Source organism: Pinus tabuliformis, chromosome 5_1, assembly GCF_031772625.1.
Source record: "Pinus tabuliformis cultivar Carrire ecotype Pingquan chromosome 5_1, CPIR1, whole genome shotgun sequence".
Classification (NCBI taxonomy): Eukaryota; Viridiplantae; Streptophyta; class Pinopsida; order Pinales; family Pinaceae; genus Pinus; species Pinus tabuliformis.
Window position 1 is genome coordinate 858,219,854 of NC_142305.1, and position 21,849 is coordinate 858,241,702.

Here is a 21,849-nt window from a genome sequence, read left to right on the forward strand (position 1 = left end):
ACAATTTAGTGTTTATTTATTTTTACTCCTATGCTATTCTTATTCTTTCATTATCATGTCTAAAACTCTATATTTCCATCCTTAAACTCCCCATAGTCTCTTCCAACTCTATTGGTTGCACCATGCTTTTATACCCATTAGATTCAATCTATCCATTATCTATACTGATGTTTAGACCTTTATCTTATTTTTCATGGATGTAAGTTCTCTATGCATCTTCCACATCTCTAATATATGATCATGAGTTGATTCTATTCTCATGATACCTCTAATTCTATAAAATTTGCATACAATCAAATTTTATTATATAAAAATAACAATTATACAATTTTGGGAATTATATATAATTTTCCCTACTCTTTAGGGATACCAATGGCCTTATTACAATTCTTTAAAGAGTTTTGCTATTCAATTCCATTTTCTAAGTTGATGACTAAATTCTTCTCTTCTCAAGCTATCTATTAGCTATTCATTTTTCCAAATCTAAATTATGAACTAAAATCTATGAGCAATTAAAGTTGGGTCTATTTTTCCAATATGCCATATAATGATAAAGGAATATTTTTTCTAGTTTCCTAAAACTTTGGGTGCTCAAAGTCTAGTTTTAACTCCATAAGTGGACTCTACTATTTAAATATTTCCATTGACTACTCCCATGCTCCATTTTGAGCTTTGAGCAAGGAGTTATGCCTATTGGAAGTGAACCAATCCTTTATTTACCTTCTTCATTGTTTTAGGTGTAACTTTCACATATTAATTCTAACCTAAACTCATAGTATTTCATTGGAAATATCTTGCAAATATTTTTCAATTAAGTAGGAAAAAAATATGTGTACCCTTGAAACACATAGCCTATGTATCACTTTAATAAAAAATATTGTTGTTTAAGGCCTCAAAATAATCTCTGAAGTTCAGGACCTAAAAAAATAGAAAATTATATAATATTTTGTTGATATTTTCTACTTATGTGGAATTAACATAGAATTTGAATCTACATGGCACCGAGGGTTCAACCATGTCATCATTTCTTTTGGAAAATTAAAGGAAACTATTATCGACAATCACCTATTTTCTCCATCACAGATCAGTCCAAACATAACCATTGATGATTCCACCAAATGTGACCACCAATGATTTCACTTGAAGTGTCCATCGATATATAGAAATAAATAAATAAAAATTGCACTAACAACTCAAGAGTTCTTCCTTCTTGGCGAATTCCTGAAAATCCCATCAACACTCGAGGCTTTCCTAAAAGTATCAAATTGTAAGTTTTTTTGCAAAGAATGATTATCCCCTCCAAGAAGTGTCAATGACTGTCACGTGTCATATCCCTGTCATCATCTATATTACCATGTGTAGTTCGACATGTCAATATCCACAATTCCATATCACTACTACTACACTACCATGTGTCTATGCCACATAATTGCCATTTGTACTTCCACATCGTCACTCCATCAATGGTCCACCAAAAAGTGTCCATTGATATCTCCTAGTTTGTCCATGGGGGATTTTACCAAAATTCCTTCAATGGTGAATGGAAAATTTATTTCTTTTATTTTCATCTAATCCTAAAAACTATTATTCTTTAATGATCCTCTATTTGTACTAGTTTGCCTTTCATGGTCATCAAAATGCATTAATCTTCTTTAGAAATTTCAAAAATCTTCATCTTTGTGGAAATCTAGGAAAATTTTCACATTTTTTATAATTTTCACAAAAGAATTGGAATTCTTTTATCCATTTCAATGGGGAAGCTATTGTTGTTGCGACAAACACCCTCCAAAATTTTGCTTACACCTCAATTTTGGAGCCTACTTGTGATCCTATGATATGTCATTCCTTGATTGTTCATAGTCGCTTCATGGTTGGTTGGTGTTCCCTGAGATCCTAGCTATCAAATTCACTTGCTTACACATGCTCAGACTTTGAGTCATTTACAAGCACTCTTTTTTCGAACAATCCTAGCAATCAATTTTTATCTTAGAAAGTCAAGCACTACGCAATCCTTGTAGAAAATGACTGTGAAAATGATGAGGACTTTGCACAGTTCTCTGTGGATGATGATTGCATAGTCCCAATAGACAATGCTTGCATAGTCTATGAAGACAATGATAGTGCATTTCCTAGAGATAGAGACTACACAATCAATGTAGACAATCAATGCACAACCCCAAGTTGATAGTTCTCACTATTAGTATCAATTATATCATCTCCCCATGGAATTTTCTAATAATTGTCGCTTTTGTGTGCTTTGATTTTCATTAGTGTCACTTTCACTTTATTTATCTTTTGTAAGCGTCATTTTCAATTTTTCTTACTTTCGCAAGTGTCACTTTTTGGAAAGGGAAGTGTTGCATCTAGTAAAAGGGAGTCATATGTACACTCTTGATGGGTAGCTTTGATGTAGTACCTTGTACTATTATGTTTTATTTATCACAGGGGTATGCATTAGACTCATTCCCAAAGTCATGTGAACAGTTTGGTTGGTGTCTTCACTTGCGTCGCAAAGTGTATCTTAAGTGTCGCATTTGGAGGTAAGTGTCATTTTGTTTTAGTTTCAATGGGTACATGTTGATTATGGGTGCTAAGCACTTCGTTATCTTATAGTTGATCATTTATGAGTGTGTGATCATGTTCAATTTATGTCCTACTTTCATCCCTCACCTCACTGATCCCACACTTAGCCAATTTCTAAAGAAAACCATTCCCTAATCAACCCCCATCTTATCTACCTCCCTGAACTGCGCATTGTGTAGTCGCAGGCCCCAATTAGCATCCCCTTCCTCCTAGAATTGTTCACTGCGCAGTCGCAATGGCCAGTTCAACCTCCTACCCTTAGAAACTATGCAATTCCTCCTCCAGTCACCCTTTCATTGTGCACTGCGCAGTTTTAGTCAGCAGTCAGGCCTCCCTCACTCACTAATTCCCTCAAATTTGTAGTCATTGGCCTCCCATAACTGCACCTTGCACAAACACAGTGGGTAAGCCCTCTGTGTTTTCCTCCTTGGCTTGCTCAACTACGCAATCCTCATTCATTAGCCTCCCAGAACTATGCACTACGCAATCACAGTGAGCAAGCCTTCCTCACTATCTCATTGAGTTTCCCAACTGCACAGTTTTGTCCCTCCTGCCTTCCATAACTACGCACTACACAGTTACAGTGAGCAAGCCCTCATCTTTGTCTTACTAACTCCCTCAACTACACAGCTCGTTCCCCTCACCCTCGGGTACACTGCATCACATAATCATAATCAACAGAACTACATCACTACCATATAGAACTACGGATTGCAATCCCTGAGCCTCCTCCTCGGTCCAGTACCTTGTTTTGGATTAGTTAGTGAACTTCTTGAAGAATCAGATAGACTAAGAGATTTTTGGACTGATGTCGTATTGTCATGAGTGAATTCCATCTGCAGGTATTGTATCTTGATATGATAGGATGATGTTTAAGGAGGATGCAAAGGAGATCATGCAGGAAGACACCTGTGAAGATGGAACCATGAAGATGTCATCAAATAAGAAGATTAAGGGAAACTAAATCATGAAAGCAATTTGAAGATAAAGATCACATGTAAGTCTCTATATCAATTAGCTTCTTGGAGGATGAAGAAGAAGCACATGCAAGAACAGACATGAAGATATCAAAGAAGAGAAGCTTGGCATTTCCAACCATCATGAAGTTCCATGCATCATTTCCAAGTCATGGCTCGTACAAGTGTCATCACAATTTCATATGTGTCAATGGGTCTTGCACATGATGTGTAATGTAATTATTTATTTTGAGGAAAATGACAAAATGTAAAGGTGTGGAAGTCTGAGAGTCACATGTGGAATATGAAAAGTCACATGTGGACCAAAGAGTCAATAGAAGTTTAAAGGTCACCTAGGAAGTCAAAGAGTCATGAGGTAAGTTCAAGAGTCATGGGGATACAAAATATCATTCCTCTTGTTATAAATACACCCTCATAACTCGAGCAAGAGGATTTTATAAGCTTAGCCTTTGGAGAGCTATCCTTTGCTTCTCTATCTTGGCATAGGAGAGGAGCATTCTTTGGAGAAGCAAGAAGTGGCTTAATGTTCCACTATTGGAGCTAGTGTCTCACCATTGTAACTGTGTACTTGGATATTTCATTTAATCATCAAAAGCTCGTCGAGCCAACACATTTTATTGCATGTATCATGAATACTGTCTTTAGGTGTTTGTGGTATATTTTATGTCTATAAGTACTAAAGAATTTAAGCTACTTCATTAGCTTTGGTGCTTATCTTGTTGAATGTGTGTTTTATTTGATGTAATGATCGTTGTTTCTATGTGAACTATTTCGCTAGATATTTAATGAATATTTCATTGCTCTCGTGTGACTCTCTTAGGATAGTACTATTACTTTCCTTCTAGAGACTCACTCTTTACTTCCCTCTCGTGAAAGCCTCCTGTTAGGTCCCTATAATACTAGTGATTACCCCCTTACTATTGTAGTTGTATCCCTTATTAATATTGTTGTGCCCCTATTGTCCCTATATTATTATTAGTGTGCCTCATAGAATCCCTGTATTGTTATTTTTGTGCCTTTATATTATTATTGTTAGGTCGGCTGGGTTATATTGTGACTCCTTAGACTCCTATATATAGAAAGGAGGTTTTGTCATTTGAATCATCAAAGAATCATTCATTTGTGTAATGTAAAGGAGGTTTCCCCCTCGAAGAGGCTGAATTCTAAGGCGTTGATCTATCTTTTTTTATATTTTTCTGAGCTGGTTTCATAATATTTGGTATCAGAGCTTTGGATTCTAGGGTTTCGCTGCTCCAAATAAGTCATCGTGGCATTTTCGCTATAAATTTTTTTCTGCGACGTTTCAGAAGCAAAAAAAAACCCATTTGAGACAAAATTGCACTAAACCTTGGGTCATAATTTTAGAGTTTTTCGCGCTATATTTGCAGAGATACGATTTGAGGAAGTTGGTCTTTTTGCAGACTCTTGAATTACATTCCAAACAGATGACCTGGGGAAATCTTCATAACTTTCTATCTAAGCATCAGATTGAAATTTCATAAGAAGGTACAGAAAGAGGACGGACTGTAGTTTCTTGTAGATATTTTTCATAGCCAAAGGTCGAAACAGGGACACGTGGCATGTCGTACAAGTTCGCTCAACTGAAATAGTCTATAATCAGGTCACTATGGAAGATTTTGCATAACTCTTCCTTGGAGAATCCAATTGGGATCAAACTGGTAGCATTGGAAAGAGGACACAGAGGGCTATTACAAATCATAGTTTCAACACTGGATGATCTGAAATTACAGAGATATATCAGAGGCAATATTGAGCTCCTACAAAGTGAAAAAAGGTGTGTAGATTTTTTTAATTTTTGCTCAAACTTGGTTTGAAAAATTATTTTGAAGGAATTCAAAGGGCATAGTAGAGCATTATTATCGATAACTAATGCCCCGAGGAAAGAAAATTCAAACACCTAGTAAGCAACCTGAAAGCTCTAGCATGACTCATGAAGAAGAGGAAGAAATGTTATATGATATATCAAAATTACAAGACCAAGTGCAACAAATGTCACTCTCACAATCGCTAACAGAAGCTAAGATAAATGGAGTGGAATCTAAGATAAAGGGCGTGGAAGCTAAGATGAATGGCATGGAAACTAAGATGGACAATTTGAAAATAGATTTGATGACAAATTTGAAGACAGACATGGCAGATTTGAAGATAGATTTGACAAACTTTCTACAAGAAATACTTACTAATGGTGAAAGGGTAGTAAAGGAAACTCATGATGCGAACAAAATAAATGTTAATCATGATTTCATAGACTCTAATGTTGGATCGAAAACCCACCATATTCTAAAAATCGATATGAGGAAGTTTGATGGCAAGGATCCCGCAACATGGATATTACAGATGGAGCAATTTTTCGATCTCAATAATGTGCAAAACACACAAAAGGTACGTATTGCAACTTTATATTTGGAACCAAATCAATTTGTATGGTATCAATGGCTTTGCTCTCGTAAACAAATTATCACTTGGGCAATTTTTATGGAAGAATTGACAGCACATTATGAGGATACAAAAAGCAACACTTTTTTTAGCCAATTGATAAGTCTCAAACAAAAGGGTTCAATAATGGAGCACATTGAGGAATTCCAAAAATTGAACATAAGGGTAAAAAATATTCCAAATGAGCATAGGATTGATGTGTTCATAGGGACTTTAAAGGATAATATCCAACATGATGTTCGCCTTTGGGAACCTAATTCATTAGAGAAGGCATTCAGGCTAGCAAGAAAAATGGAAAGCAAAATTATCGCAACCAGGAAGCATACCACTCACAACTATAAAGATGGAAGTGTTGTTTCCCCTAGTCTTCCACAACCTATAAGGTTGACACCACAACAATTGGAAGAAAAAAGAGCAAAAAGGCTTTGTTACAGTTGTGATAGCAAATACACTAAAGGTTATAAGTGTGCTGAGAAGAAACTATTCTACATAGATTGTGAAGAGGAAGAAGAAAAGGAGCAAGAAAGGTCAAAAGAAGAGGATATACTCCAAGAACAAAGCCTACATAAAGAAGAAATGAATCCGACCATATCTTGTAATGCATTGGCGAGAATTACCACTCCTCAAACCATCAAGATAGAAGGAAAAATCAAGAAGAAAAAGATAATAGTGTTGATTGATTCAGGAAGTACCCACAATTTTATTCATTGCAAGGTAGCAAAAGAATTGAATTGCTTCCTATATCCAGCACCAGAGTGTCAAGTGATGGTTGCAAATGGAGGAACAATAAATTGCTCTGGAAAGTGTCATAATATTAAGCTATCCATGGGAGAATATGTATTGACTAGCCCAATGCTTTCCATTCCAATGGGAGGTGCTGATGTTGTACTAGGAGTCCAATGGCTACAATCCTTGGGTACAATAGCTTTTAATTTTCAAGAACTTTTCATGAAATTTTCTACGGAAGGAAAGGAAGTTGAATTAAGGGGTATTGCAGGGAAACCAGAAAAGATAGTCAACTCTAATGGTATGACAAAGCTTCTAGAAAAGGAACAAAGAGGTGTAATTGCACAATTATGTTCGCTAGATGTTGCCACATCGAAATCGTCTATTTCTCTAGATCTCCAAAAAGTCTTGGACAATCATTCCAAGGTATTTGAGACTCCCAAAGGTCTCCCACCTATTCGTGATCATGATCATGTTATTCATCTGATTCCAGGAAGTGTTCCTGCAAACATCAGGCCGTACAGATATCCCTATGCCTGATCCAGGTGGATATTGGTGGCCACCTGCCAAGTCCACCTGGACCCCCACCATTGTCTTTCTCAGCATTTTCAGTTTCCTTAATTGTAGCACAACTTACTATTTTTAGCAGTTTTTCGGGTCCTGAACTTCCGGAGCCGTTTTGAGGCCCTAAACGACGTTTTTTTGGGGAATGTGGGGGCAACATGGGTCCATGGAATGGACCGATGTTGCCCGTTCCAACAATGATAGTGCTCGGATAGATCTTTCTAATGAGCTATTGTACGCGTCAAATGGAGATCATGTGCCAAAGTTACGACCCCGGGAAGTTGATGTACCAACTTACCCCCAAACGGGGCCCATAGTTTGGCGTTTCATCTCCTAGGGTTAGGTTTTGGAATGTTAAGGGTTTTCCATTGTTTCTCAACAATAAATAGGCCTTCGAGCCTCATTGTAAGACAGTTCAGAGGCATGTAGCCATCACATCTCTTCTCAGAGATAAGCTACCATCGCCCTAGCTGGTTTATTTCCATTCCTGATTGTAAGCATATTTCAGTATTTTCCATTAATGAAATAAAGTATTATTTCCGCTGCATCTTTGTGTATATGGTTATCTCTGTAATTTGTTGCATTCCTGTTTAAATCCGGATCAATGCCCAAAAGAGTGAAATTGAACGTATAGTTGCAGAAATTCTAGAGGCTGGTATAATTCAACCTAGTCAAAGTTATTTCTCTGCTCTAGTAGTATTGGTGCACAAGAAGTATGGATCAGGGCACATGTGTCCGAATTATAGGGAGCTCAACAAGCTCACTATTAAAGATAAGTTTCCCATTGCTGTCATTGATGAACTACTAGATGAATTGCATGGATCAATTTACTTCACCAAGTTGGATCTTCGTTTAGGATATTATCAAATCAGAATGAAGACTGAAGATATTTCGAAAGCATCATTTAGAACTCATGAGGGTCATTATGAATTTTTGGTCATGCCTTTTGGCCTTACCAATGCACCTTCTACATTTCAAGGTTTGATGAATTCCATTTTCAAACCCTTCCTTAGGAAATTTGTGTTAGTATTTTTTGATGATATACTAATCTACAACAAGTCTTAGAAGGATCATGTTGAACATGTTGACAGGGTGCTACAACTATTGGAGGAGAAAAAATTATATGCAAAAAGATCCAAATGTTTCTTTGGAGTACAAGAGGTGGAATATCTGAGTCATATTGTATCTCATGAAGGAGTTAAGGTAGACCCTAGAAAAATTAAAGCCATTAAGGAATGGAAAATCCCCACATCCATAAAGCATATGCAAGGATTTCTCGGGTTGACAGGGTATTATCGCAAGTTTGTTAAGAATTATGGGAGAATAGCAGCACCTCTAACAACATTACTGAAGAAAGATGCATTTTCATGGACTCCAAAAGCAACAAAGGCCTTCGAACATCTTAAAGAGGCAGTGTGCCAAGCACCGATCTTAGCTACACCGGACTTCACAAAAACCTTTATTTTGGAATGTGATGCTTCAAGAAATGGAATTGGTGCTGTTTTAATGCAAGATGAAAGACCCATTGCTTTTGAAAGTCGTCCAATCAAGGGAAAGTTTTTACACAAAGCTATTTATGAGAAGGAAATGTTGGAAATATTACATGCACTTAAGAAATGGCGACCCTACCTAATGGGAAGACACTTCAAGGTAAAAACGGATCATGATAGACTTAAAAAGTAAGATTATCCTCTGAAGAGCAACAAAAGTGGGTCACAAAGATGTTGGGTTATGACTTTGAAATCATCTACAAAAAACGGAAGCAAAATGTGGTGGCAGATGCACTCTCAAGAAAGGATGAGGATGTGGAAGCATTGTTGTGCACCATTTTTATTATCCAACCAGATTGGATAAACGAAGCAAGGGAGGAATGGAAGAATGATGAAGAAGTGTGGGAACTTATTTGAAAGTTACAACAAGATTCCAATACATCTGATACATTTAGCTGGAAAAATGATTCGTTATGGTACAAAGATCACTTATGCCTTTGTAAGAATTCCCAACTCAAACAAAAGATTCTTATGGAATTGCACACTTCTCCCTTAGGAGGGCACAAATTTTTAAAAACTTACCACAGGGTTAAGAAGGAATTTTTTTGGGATGGCCTTAAATCAGATATTCAAAATTTTGTGGCAGAATGTTTGGTTTGCCAACAAAATAAAGTTGAAACAATTAAGACCCCGGGTCTATTACAACTTTAATCCATTCCAAGCCAACATTGGGAGGAGGTTTCAATGGATTTTATCATAGGTTTACCCAAGTCTGAGGGAAAGAGTGTGATCATGGTGGTAGTTGACAGACTTACCGAGTATGCACACTTTTGTGCATTATCACATCCATTTAAAGCCAGTATAGTTTCTACTCCATTTATGGAAACAATTCAAAAGCTACATGGAAACCCAAAGATTATTGTAAGTGACAGAGACCCCATTTTCACTGGAAATTTTTGGACAAAATTATTTTCTTGTCTCCATACTCAGTTAGCTCATAGCTCATCTTATCATCCTCAATATGATGGGCACACTGAGATAGTAAAAAAATGTTTGGAAGGATATCTTTGTTGCTTTGTATCTGATAAACAGACACAATGGGTCAAATGGTTGCCTCTGGCTGAATGGTGGTATAACACTTCCTTCCATACAGCAACAAAAATGACCCCATTTATGGCACTTTATGGATATCAGCCACCATCCATCACATCATATTTAAGAGAAAATTCTAAGGTTCAAGCAGTGGAACATCACATCGAGCATCAACAAAAAGTCCTCCAACTCTTAAATGATAACCTCGTGTTGGCGCAGAATAGAATGAAACAACAAGCAGATCAACATCGCAGCGAAAGAAGTTTTGATGTAGGTGATTGGATATTCCTACGGCTACAACCATATAAACAAATGTCCCTTAAGCAAGCTAAGAAGGATAATAAATTATCACCAAAGTATTATGGTCCGTACAAGGTGTTGCAAAAGATTGGTACTATGGCATACAAATTAGAGCTTCCTGTAGCTTCTTGAGTGCACCCAGTTTTCCATGTTTCATGTTTAAAGAAAGTTATAGGCGACAAGCTCCCAGTTCAAACAATATTGCCAGAACTTGACTTGACGAGGAAGGAAATATTATATTGGAACCGGATGTAGTCATAGAAACAAGAACTCGACAGCTACAAAATCGATCAATTCGGAGTATCTCATCAAGTGGAAGAACTTATCTGCTGAAAATTTCACATGGGAGGATGAGAATTTTATACAGAAGCATCCAGAACTACTCAAGCGTTAGGACAACACTTTTTTGAAGGAGAGGGGCATGTTATGTCCCTCTAATACTAGTGATTACCCCATTACTATTGTAGTTGTATCCCTTATTAATATTGTTGTGCTCCTATTGTCCCCATATTGTTATTAGTGTGCCCCATAGAAGCCCTCTATTGTTATTTTTGTGCCTTTATATTATTATTGTTAGGTCGGCTGGGTTATATTGTGACCCCTTAGACTCCTATATATATAAAGGAGGTTTTGTCATTTGAATCATCAAAGAACCATTCATTTGTGTAATGTAAAGGAGGTTTCCCCCTCGAAGAGGCTGAATTCTAAGGCGTTGATCTATCTTTTCTATCTTTTTCTGAGCTGGTTTCATAACACCTCCTTTTATGCATTTCAAGTGGTGTTTCACAGTGTCAATTTACTTATTGATTTCAAATGTTATGTTTAGACTCTCTTATGTTATTGATTGTAGCTAAGGAAAACCTTATAGTTATGATGGTCGGGTTGATACTCTAGATAGGGCTCATACTCCAAATGGTGTAAGGTCTAATTGGGGCTTCACCTCAAGGATATCCCCTTGGTTGAGGTATTTTCAGCACCGTCAGTAGAACCCAAACAATCCATTTCAAAATCCACATTGATCTAAATTGTTGATGGATGTACATAACTTATTCTTGGAGAACCTATATAGGGCTATCAAGGAAACTCTAAAATTATCTCTACATGGTCAATTATGACTTAATGCTTTCCCATTCAACATTCCATAGCAATTGCAGATAGGGTTCCATCTAGAAATTAGGGATATCTCTGAGATTTAAACAATATTTCCCCAATTTCGATACAGACTCAACTTTGAAATAGTGAACTCAAATGAATCTAGATTGAACTCTATTCATGTAGGTCTAGTGTTGAAACAATGGCTCTAATAACACAATGTAATGTGCCCAACTCTAAGATAAGCCACATTACAACACAATTTCCTCTCCAATACCAAATGAACATACCCAAATCGCAGGGTACATCAAGAGCTTATGTCTTGAACTAATTTACATTCTCTTATATGATTTATATGTATCAAGAAACATGTAATGGAAAGGAAACTCCTGCACACTCTGAAGAATATATGCATTAACCAAAATACATTGTTCATCACACAATTTATAAATTTAACATATATACTTAGTAATCAAACATTAAAAAGAAACAAAGTAAATAAAGCATGAATATACTTAATAGATAACACTTATCTTTCTCAATTAATTTCATCAATTGGCTATAAACATCAAATTTTCCAACTAATCATAGGATTTTCTACTTCAAATATCCCACTAGAAAATCACCCTTGAGTGGAGGCTATGAATCCACAAGGATGGGTGCCTAGAACAACTCTACCCCCACACAGATAGTCAACAATCTCATGCTATTGTAGTTTAGATAGTCAGACAACAACCCCATGTTGTCACACTTTATATACCCATTCACACAATAATCCCATGTTGTCACAGTTTACTTAACTGGTCGCAGAGCCATCTCAACTTCCATCTCTCTTACCCCTTCAACCTACACAACCCAATGAAAAGAATTCCCTTCTTTGCAAGGTAGTCCCTCAGGGTATTCCATTTCTCTATAGGGATCTAATGCTATTGGTGGTGGGCTCCAGTATTGTAGCAATAATGCTACAACTCCTGGAGCTTCCTATCTCTAATTTTATCAACCCGGTAGTTCGTACAAACTTGGAAGCGACGGTGCTGTATGCACAAGTACTAGCTCTTGTCGCAGTTGTCACTTGGTCAGCTGGCACAAGTCTGCTAGGGCTCAAGCCAACTTCTATATGCTCACAGAAGAAGCTTTATGAATGATGGACGAAAGCTAACTCAATAGGAGACTAGTCTATTTGCAGAAAGAAACTGAAAGCCAATAAAGCATGAAAACCCTAGTAAACCCTAATTTGACTAGCTAGGCCCTTACAATGCAAAACTGTGAATGAAACTACTACCAATAATGCCATTACTTGTAGTGAGCTGAAATACATGCATCTAAGCTACTTGCATCTGAAAAGACATGTTTTTGTATGTTTTTATTAAGTGGTTGGATTTATTGTGATGATGCTCTTGATTAGGGTTTGGTTGTGCAGGAGCGATTTGAATGGAAGGAAAGCATGGGCAAGGTCAGGATGGCTAAGGGAGGTCCCAGAGGGTTTCTAGCATCAGTCCACAGAAGTCTACCACGTTCGGATGCTCAGCAACCGAGTTTGCAGGCTTCTACAGGAAGTCTGCAGGGGATCCTACAGGAAACTCAGGGATTCTACAGGAAGTCTGTGCAATTCTACAGGATGTTTGACCGTGGAAGTTTTGGGAGATGGTGAAGTGTTGGAGTGGCGTGGGAGGATAGGTGAGATGGAGATGGGACTGGTGATGGCTCAGGAGGAGAGGAGTCAGATGGAGAAAGAGTGCATGCAGTGGGTTGATGGCTGGAAGGATGGGATCATGAAAGGTTAAGTAAATGGAGCTATGTGAGTAATGGGAGAGCTTGGAAGGTAAACGAGCTTATCAGAGGTCGTTTGAGTGGCTTCAGGTGTGGTTGAAAAGACGAGGGAAGTAATGGAATAGTGTGGAGCAGTGTAGATGAAACAAATTGTCCAAGATTGTCACCAAAAACGAGAACTCTTTAATCTACGTTAACTGTGCTATTTTGAACCAATGAACAACAGTGCAATTGTGAAGGAAACTCGTGCATGGAAGTGGAATGGAGGAGTGAAGATCAAAACCAAAGTGCATGGATGGATCTACGACTAAAGTAACTATTGCAGCTTGCATGAACGTGAGAAGAACTGCGTTTCTTTTTGGTGGTTGATATGGACTGCACCCCAATCCCTAAGCAGAGATGGCAGTGAGCTCTAACAACCTTTTTCTGGAGCTCCAATAAATTATAGCGATCCTCTTCTAACCTAAGCAACTGGAAGCAAATTCACCATAAACTAATCCTATTCAATCTCATGAAAAAGACTAAATTAACAGACTGTAAATTCGAATTGCATGTTAAAGTAAAGACTCAAAGTGCTGGAACGAAATGCAAATAACATTACAACACCGAGGAGATCTATTGCTCTCAGGTTGGGCCCTAACCTGAGAGCTATAGCTCCCTTAGAAACTCAGAATGAGATCAAAATCTGCTTGCCTTTATTCATAACCAAAAATCTGATGTCATGCCAAAACTGGCTTACAAAAAGAACCAACACCGAGCTGTAGCTCGTACTTCCAAATTACAAGAGTAATGCAAAAGTTCAAAAAGCTCCTGTCCAAGGCTACGGCCTCAGTATTTATGCAAAATGATAGTCCAACAGGTTTCCTTGATTTGTGGAGCTCGGCTGTCCAACTGAAGGTTAAACTACTGATCCTGTAGAACAGTTGTAACTGCTGTTCCTGTAGAACAGTTGGCTGCCTCTAAGCTCGGTGGGGAGATTGGTTGGAGCTCGGAGTTATGGTGGGAATCACGAGGAAGGTCCCCAAGACTGTGGACATCCTCTCCTAAAAACCAGCAGTGCCACCTCACTGTCTCCTTGTCTCCTTTCTCGTGGTCTTTGCTCCCTTTTAATGCCAAAAACCTGAAATCATCATGTATTAGTCACGTAGATAGAATGCCTACCCTTCTTCCTACAAAAAACACGAATAAACCAAGAAATGAATGCATAAGCAATAAAAAATGAATGGTTTGAGCAAAGCAAGTAGGCCAAATTAGCCCAAATTGTACCAAAAATTGGGGCTCATCATCACCCCCCAGCTAAACTATTTGCTCATCCTTGAGCAACTTAGTCCAAATCTTCATCCTTCATTGCTTTCACTGCTTCCCTTGCATCCCAAGGCTCTGTGGTAGTGTCTTCTCTGTGGATATGAAACCCTGCTTTCCTGTTCACCTCTTCCCATTGTTGACTGTCATCTTCCTCTGTATTGCCTTCAGCCAATCCTAGCAGTAGTGGTGGGCTGAGTTTAAGGCCAATCCAGTTGGCCTGGAGGCTTTGCATGGATTTCTTGTAAAGTTAAACCCTTGCCAAAGCTTCCCTCATCTGAATGGGGGTATGGTACTCTCGGATTTTCAAACTGTGTGCCAGGGTATTCCATCTGCGTGCACATGCGTGGGCAGCATTTTCTCCCAACAACCTTTCCATGTCTTCAAAGTGAGCTATGGCTTGGGCCTGTTGGTCCATAAATCTCAAGGAAGCTGTGGGATCCGTAGCCAACTGTTGGTGGGCTGAGATGAGTGCCACCGGATCCTCTAGTTCTGGTCGAATGAATAGTGGCTCGCTCACTTCTCGGTTCATGACCGATTTTGCTTCAGCTGCTCTTTGATCCTCATGGTTTAACCATGAGGCGAACGCCATCAATTGCATATCACCCAAGGCAATATTGGGATCCCAGGAGACTTCATTAGGCAAAGCCAAATTGTGGAGGTAAAACTCTGCTAATTTGGCTTTGTCCTCTGACGAACTAGTACTGCACAATTCAGAAAATTGCTGTGGGTTTTGGATATGTGAAATACCTCTTTGTGCCAGGGTGTTTATTTGGAACTGCAGCCATTGATCTTTTAAGAACAATCCATAGGATTTTGCAGGTGGTCTGCACTGAATTGCCTCCATGGCCCAACTGGCCATGCAGGCTAATTGTGCTTCCTTTTGTTGCAGCTGTTCTCTTAGGGCTTGCACTTCAATTTTTGTTTGCTGTTCTGCTTCCTGTAGAAGTGTCATTGGCTCTTCAAGACTGGTGGTCAGCTCCTTTTTGCTTTGTTGTTCATTTGTGATGTCCTTGGAGGATGTTCCTGCCCCTGCCCTTAGTTCTTGTAGCTGCAATCTCAGCTTCTGATTTTCTTCCTGTAGAAGCACACGTTGGCAATTAGCCACATGTTTAGCCATGGTGAATTCACTCCTGACCTCCTTGAGTTGTTCTTGTAAAGGGCCTATGTCCGCCACACCCTTTGATTTGGCGATCTGCATCCATGTGTGGGAACAGACTCTTTCTTCCTCTAGTGCAAAAAATAAAGGCACAATAAATTTCTGCGGTATGATTTTGCTCGCCTCTAAAAAGGCGTAGTATGAATTCAAATTAGGCGAAGGGCTAGGTTATGGTATATGTTCCCTTTCTATTTCTTCAGGCGGTTCTACCTCACCCTCCCTTGGTGGTGATGGGAGTCCTTCTCCTTCCTTCTTTTCCGTTTCCTGTAGCTGGGCCAGAGTATCCTGTAGAACATTTTCAGCTTCCTGTAGCCGAGTTTTTTCGGTCAACAGGTCTAACCTTTCTTGCCACGTATTTTTCTTTGGACTCCCCTTCTCGTAGGTAACTGTGATCCTGGAGGGTGACTTTTCCTTGGGAGAAGCAGGTGTATCTTCGATGACGATCGGGCTACTGGATTGAGGCTGTGGCTTGCCCGTCTTTATCCTAACACTTCTGTGAGCTTTAAAGTATAGAGGGGTCTCCCTCTTCCTCTTTTCTTTTGGCTTAGGTGGCGTGCTGAGGCCAGCTAATACAGCTGCTGCCTCCCGTGCCAGAATGTCCACCTTCTTCTCTTTGGGTTTCGCCTTTTCGGGGCTTCCTGTAGAAGCCTGTTTCTGCAATTTCGGGCTTCCTATAGAAGCCTTTGTCTCTGTTTTCGGGCTTCCTGTAGAAGACTTTGTCTCTGTTTTCGGGCTTCCTGTAGAAGCCTGTTTCCTAATGATTTTCGGGCTTCCTGTAGAAGCCTTTGTCTTTGTTTTTGGGCTTCCTGTAGAGGCCTGTTTCTCAATGATTTTCGGGCTTCCTGTAGAAGCCTTTGTTTTTGTTTTCGGGCTTCCTGTAGAAGCCTGTTTCTGCTTTCCTGTAGACACAGGTGTCTCCACCTCTGCTTGCTTGCCTGCCTAAGTTTTGCTTTTTGCTTTGGTTGCAGGTGCTGTTGAGGTACTTGGGCTGACGTGGACCACCTCAGCTTTGTCCATTCTGCTCTTCATCCTCTTTTCTCTTGCTGACAAGATAGGTGTGCCACCTTTTTCTTTGTCCTCCTTTTCCTCATGCTTCTTCCTTTGTTCTTTCTTCTGTACTGTCGTCGGAGTCTTCTGGCCTTCTTCTCTCTGTCCCTCGGCCACTGCTTCTTGTTCCTCACCGCTGGAGGAACCCGTTTCTTCGATCAACATTTTAATGTCCCCATCTTTTGTCAAATTCCGGAAGGATTCCCATGAGAGGGGAACCTTATATGAATGCAGCGCATCCTCCACAAGAAGCTTGATCAACCCATGGTGGGCTATTTGATCTAGTATGCCCTCTTTTAGCTTTGTGGCACACTCCATTAGAGACTGCAGTAAGTAATAAGGGATGCTCAGTTTTTGTTCTACAGGAAGATCAATTCGGTGCCTCAATTCAGTGAGCAGCCGAAAGTGATATGCATACACGATGCTAAAACGGCCTTCACAAGTGATATATTTCATGATTTGCAAACTGACTTCATTCCATGGTGGCAACAGGCTCGTTCTTCGCACCCCATTTTTGTCCTCCGAGAATTCTTCCTCAGGTGGGAAGAATTCTTTCTTTGCTTGCTGGCTCAGCTTTCTTTCTTCCTTATCCCACGGCAAACCCATAGGAAGTTCTGTGATCCGGCTGATATGTTGCGGGGTGAGCTTGAGGCTTAGACCTCTGAAGTTCACTGTGGCCAGTGTCTGGGATTTAGGCTTCAGAGCCTGCAAGAATTCTTCGGCCACTTCATCATCGTAACCCTGCAGCTTATCACAAAAAGACATCCATTGTGCTCTGGTGAAGAGCTCTACCACTGCCGGGTTTTCCCTTAATTTGGTTGAATCAGTGGGTTCCCGTCTTATAAACCCACCCGGCATGATGAACACGGTTGCTTTAATTAAAGGTGGCAAATGCGAAAGAGATTTGGTCTATTAAGACAGAGCATGCACATAATCCACAAAATTCAACACAGTCTACTTATACTGACATCCTGTAGAATGACAGCATAGGCACAACAAACAACAATTTCATCGATATCTTTATGACCAGACTGTGGACGATGGTCTTGCCACTCTTACTAACCAGTTGCATGAAGAGTTCAGGGTTACCTCTTTAATTGCCCACCTTTTTTCGTGAGGCACCCGCTTCCGTGTAGAAGACTGCGTTCCTGTAGAGACTGCGTTCCTGTAGAGACTGCGTTCCTGTAGAAACTGTGTTCCTGTAGGAGCAGTGCGCAATTTTCAGGGAGGACTGTAGTTGGCCTGCGCGCGAGGTGTGCTTCACCGGTGTTCTGGTAGCCAAAAAGCTCGGCGTATCAACGCGCAGAGGAGATCAGAATAGCCACTCGAGTTTGAAGTGGTGGTTGATAAATGCATGCGCATGATCTAGCCGATTAGATTTTGAATCGGTGCAATCCGTGGCGCAGGGGGTGAGTTGTCCCCGCCGGACCGTTGGGTGACGTCATCCATCATTCGCCTGCGTATTCACTTGCTGCCGCATCCATTCCCACAGATCTGCCGCCGCCTTTTCCTGTTAAACTCTTGCTTCCGACAGGAGTGTTCTCACGTGCGTGCCGCTCATTCTCTTTGTCGTGGCTGCCACCCAATCATCCAATTACACCATAACTAGCCGACGTGGCCATTCGACTGGCCATACGGCCGCTCAACCATTCACTTTTATGCCATGCAAACAATTCAAAGTAAAATTCATGCGATTTGATGGAAGGAAGGGTCGAGACACTTACCTGCGTGGCTGCACACGATTTTTCCAGTCTTTGGACGATGGTGAGTGGATCTACCTGCTGCATGCGAACTTACACAGACCAGGAGGCTCGTGGTTACAGGCTGCCGACGATGGAGTGGATGCTTGGGTTGCATGCGCCCGCGTTTCCTTGCAGATGGCGGTGCTGTGAATGGTATCCACTCTAGCAGGTTGAACTGTTACAGGATTCCCGCGAGGTGTCTCGTAACAGTTCTTCCTCCTTGGGTGCATGCTGCACGACGGAGGATCTGGCCTTTCAATCACGTTCCCAGAGCTTCTGATGCCTGTGGTATGAGATCTCAGCATTTGTTTATCTTCGAAAATGGCTCTTCCCGCGAGAACTCATCGATCTGCTTTGTTGGTGCAGGGAACTCGGTTGCATGTCGACAAGGATGGTGGAGCAAGGTAACAGCAATGTGCAAGGGTGCCAACAGAGGCTTGCATGCATCCAAACCAATGCGTGGTCGCTAAATCTCCTTTTAAGATGAATTCTGGGCCGTCCCAAACTTCTACAGGAAGTTTCCTGTAGAACACAGAGCTTCCTGTAGAAAGTTCGGGCTTCCTGTAGAAAGTCTGCACTTTCCTGTAGAAAATCCACGTCTTCCTATAGAAAGACTGCATCTTCCTGTAGAAAGACTGCATCTTCCTGTAGTAAGACTACATCTTCCTGTAGAGGACTCAAACCATGATAAAATTGCACATACCTTGAAAAAACATGGGTACCCTTGGAGGAGGTGCTAGTGAGGTCTCTTGACAGCATGATAAGGACCCTTGGCTTTGAGTTGAAGGGCTTCCTCTCCTCCATAGAACATCTGCAACCTGCATGCAATTTTACCATATTTTGCTTATTGTCTTTTTTTCTTTTTTTCGAAAGATAACAATGGTGCCTCAAAGAGGTTTTCACCCGTGCCATCTGCCCTGAGCGCCTCAGAGAGGTTTTCACTCAAGGATCTTTTTCAAACCTTTTCCTTTTTTTTTTTGAAAGACAATAGGGGCGCCTCAAAGAGGTTTTCACCCCTACTACCTGCCTTGGGCGCCTCAGAGAGGTTTTCACCCAAGGATCTTTATTATTATTATTATTTTTTTTTTTTTTTCATATCCCTCAGGGTATGCCAAGAGGCAGAACCCCTCTCTAGGACCAATACAGACTTCTCCATAGTTTTGATGAACTCTTGTCTTGATAGAGGTCTCTTGTAGATCTTCAATCGATGCCCATTGACAAGCATGGGAATGGCTTCCTCATCAATGGTTCGAATGAGGACAGATCCATTGTCATGGCATTTCTCCACTGCATATGGTCCTAGCCATCTGGTTCTCAGCTTCCCCTTGAAGTCTTTGTATCTGGAGTCATACAATAAAGCCCAATCTCCCGGCTGAAATTGTTTGTCATGGAGATGTTGGTCATGCCACACCTTTCTCTGAAGTTGAACCACTTCTGAGTGAAGGAGGGCCTGCATTCGGTGCTCATCCAGGCCATTCAGCTGCAGTAGCCTTTCTTGTTGTGCATGGCTGAGATCTAGGTCCAGCTGAGCTGCCATCCTTAAAGTGTTGTATTCAAACTCAATGGACAACAAAGCTTTCTTCCCATAGACTAGCTCATACGGTGTGAAGCCGGTGGTGGTCTTCCAAGTGGTGTTGTAAGCCCATGTGGCTTCAACCAGGCGATCTGCCCAGTCGTTTCTGCTGCTGCTCACCACCTTAGTCAAGATCCCTTCTAATGCTCTATTGGTGACTTCCACCTGCCCATTTGCTTGAGGGTGATAAGGGGTGGAAGTCCTATGCTTGATCTTGTGATGAGCTAGTAGATCTTCAACCAGGTTGGAGGTGAACTGGCTCCCTTGATCGGTGACCAGCTCTCTTGGATAGCCAAACTTATAGAAGATGTTTTCTCTTAGGAACTCGGCCACCTTTTCTTCTGTTGCTGCTTTGATTGCTTTGGTCTCTGCCCACTTTGTCAAATAGTCAGTACACACAATGATGTAAGTCCTTTGCCTCGAAGAGGGGTTGATTGGCCCCACAAAGTCCATGCCCCACTTCTCAAATGGCTCAAGAGTCACTTGAGGTTGGAGAGGCATCTCATCCCTTTGGGTTGGTTTCCCCATTCTTTGGCATTGGTCACACTGACTGACATATCTTCTGACATCTTGATGAAGTGTGGGCCAATAGTAGCTTGCCTGCAGGATTTTGAAGGCAGTTCTCTTTGCTGCAAAATGTCCTCCACAAGGCCCATCATGACAAGTGAGGAGGATATCAAAGACTTCCTCCTCCCTTACACAACGCCTTAAGATCTGATCAGGGCCAAGCTTGAACAGATTGCCCCCGATCCAAGTAAATGAGGCACTTTTTCTGATGATTCTGCTCTTCTCTCTGGAAGATAGGTGTGGAGGGAACTGTGCTGAAACAAGATAGTTTGCTATATCAGCAAACCATGGAGAGAGTACTGAAATAGCAAACAGGTGTTCATCGGGCACCTGGTCATCCACTGTTCCATCCTCATCTGCAGACAAATCCAATCTAGATAAAAAGTCAGCAACAACATTTTCTCTACCTGGTTTGTCAACAATGGTCAAATCAAACTGCTGCAATAAAAGTAACCATCTAATAATACGAGCATTCACATTTGGTTTATTCATTAAATATCTAATTGCAGCATAGTCAGTATGTACAAAGGTCTGGTAACCAGTAATATAATGTCGGAACTTGTTCAGTACATGGACCACAGCCAAGAATTCTTTCTCGGTTACAGTGTAATTCAGCTCAGCTTTGGACAAGTTTTTGCTAACAAAGTAAATGGCATATGGAAGTTTTTGCTCAACTTGTCCTAAAGCTGCACCTATGGCTTTGTTCGAGGCATCAGTGTGGATGTGGAAAGGTAGGGCCCAGTTTGGACCTCTCAGGATTGGGGCTGACACCAACTTGTCCTTCAATTCATTTAAAGCCCTCTGACAATCGTCAGTCCAATTAAACTCCACATATTTTGCCAACATGCCAAACAATGGTGAGGCTAGCTTGCTGAAATCTTTAATGAATCTCCGATAGTATCCTGCTAATCCCAAGAAACTCCGGACATCCCTTACCTTTTGAGGAGGTGGAACCCTCTTGATGAGAGCAATTTTGTTAGGATCCACCTGCAACCCTTGGCAAGAAATGGTATGGCCTAGCACGGTCCCTTCAGTCATTAGGAATTCACATTTTTCAGGACTAAGGGACAAGTTCATCTCGGTGCATTTGGTTAGGACTTTTCCCAGGTTGGAAAATGCTTCCTGGAAGTTGGCCCCATAAGGAGTAAAGTCATCCATATAGATTTCTACTGCATCATGGACCAACTCCGAGAAGATGCTCAAGACAGCTCTCTGGAAGGTAGCAGGAGCATTGCATAGCCCAAAGGGAAGGACTCGGTAGGCAAAGGTACCCCAAGGACAAGTGAAGGTGGTCTTATCTTGGTCTTCCGGGCTGATTTGGATTTGGTTGTACCCGCTAAACCCATCCAGGAAAGAGAAGAACTTCTTTCCTGCCAGTCCATCCAACACTTGATCTATGGAAGGTAGA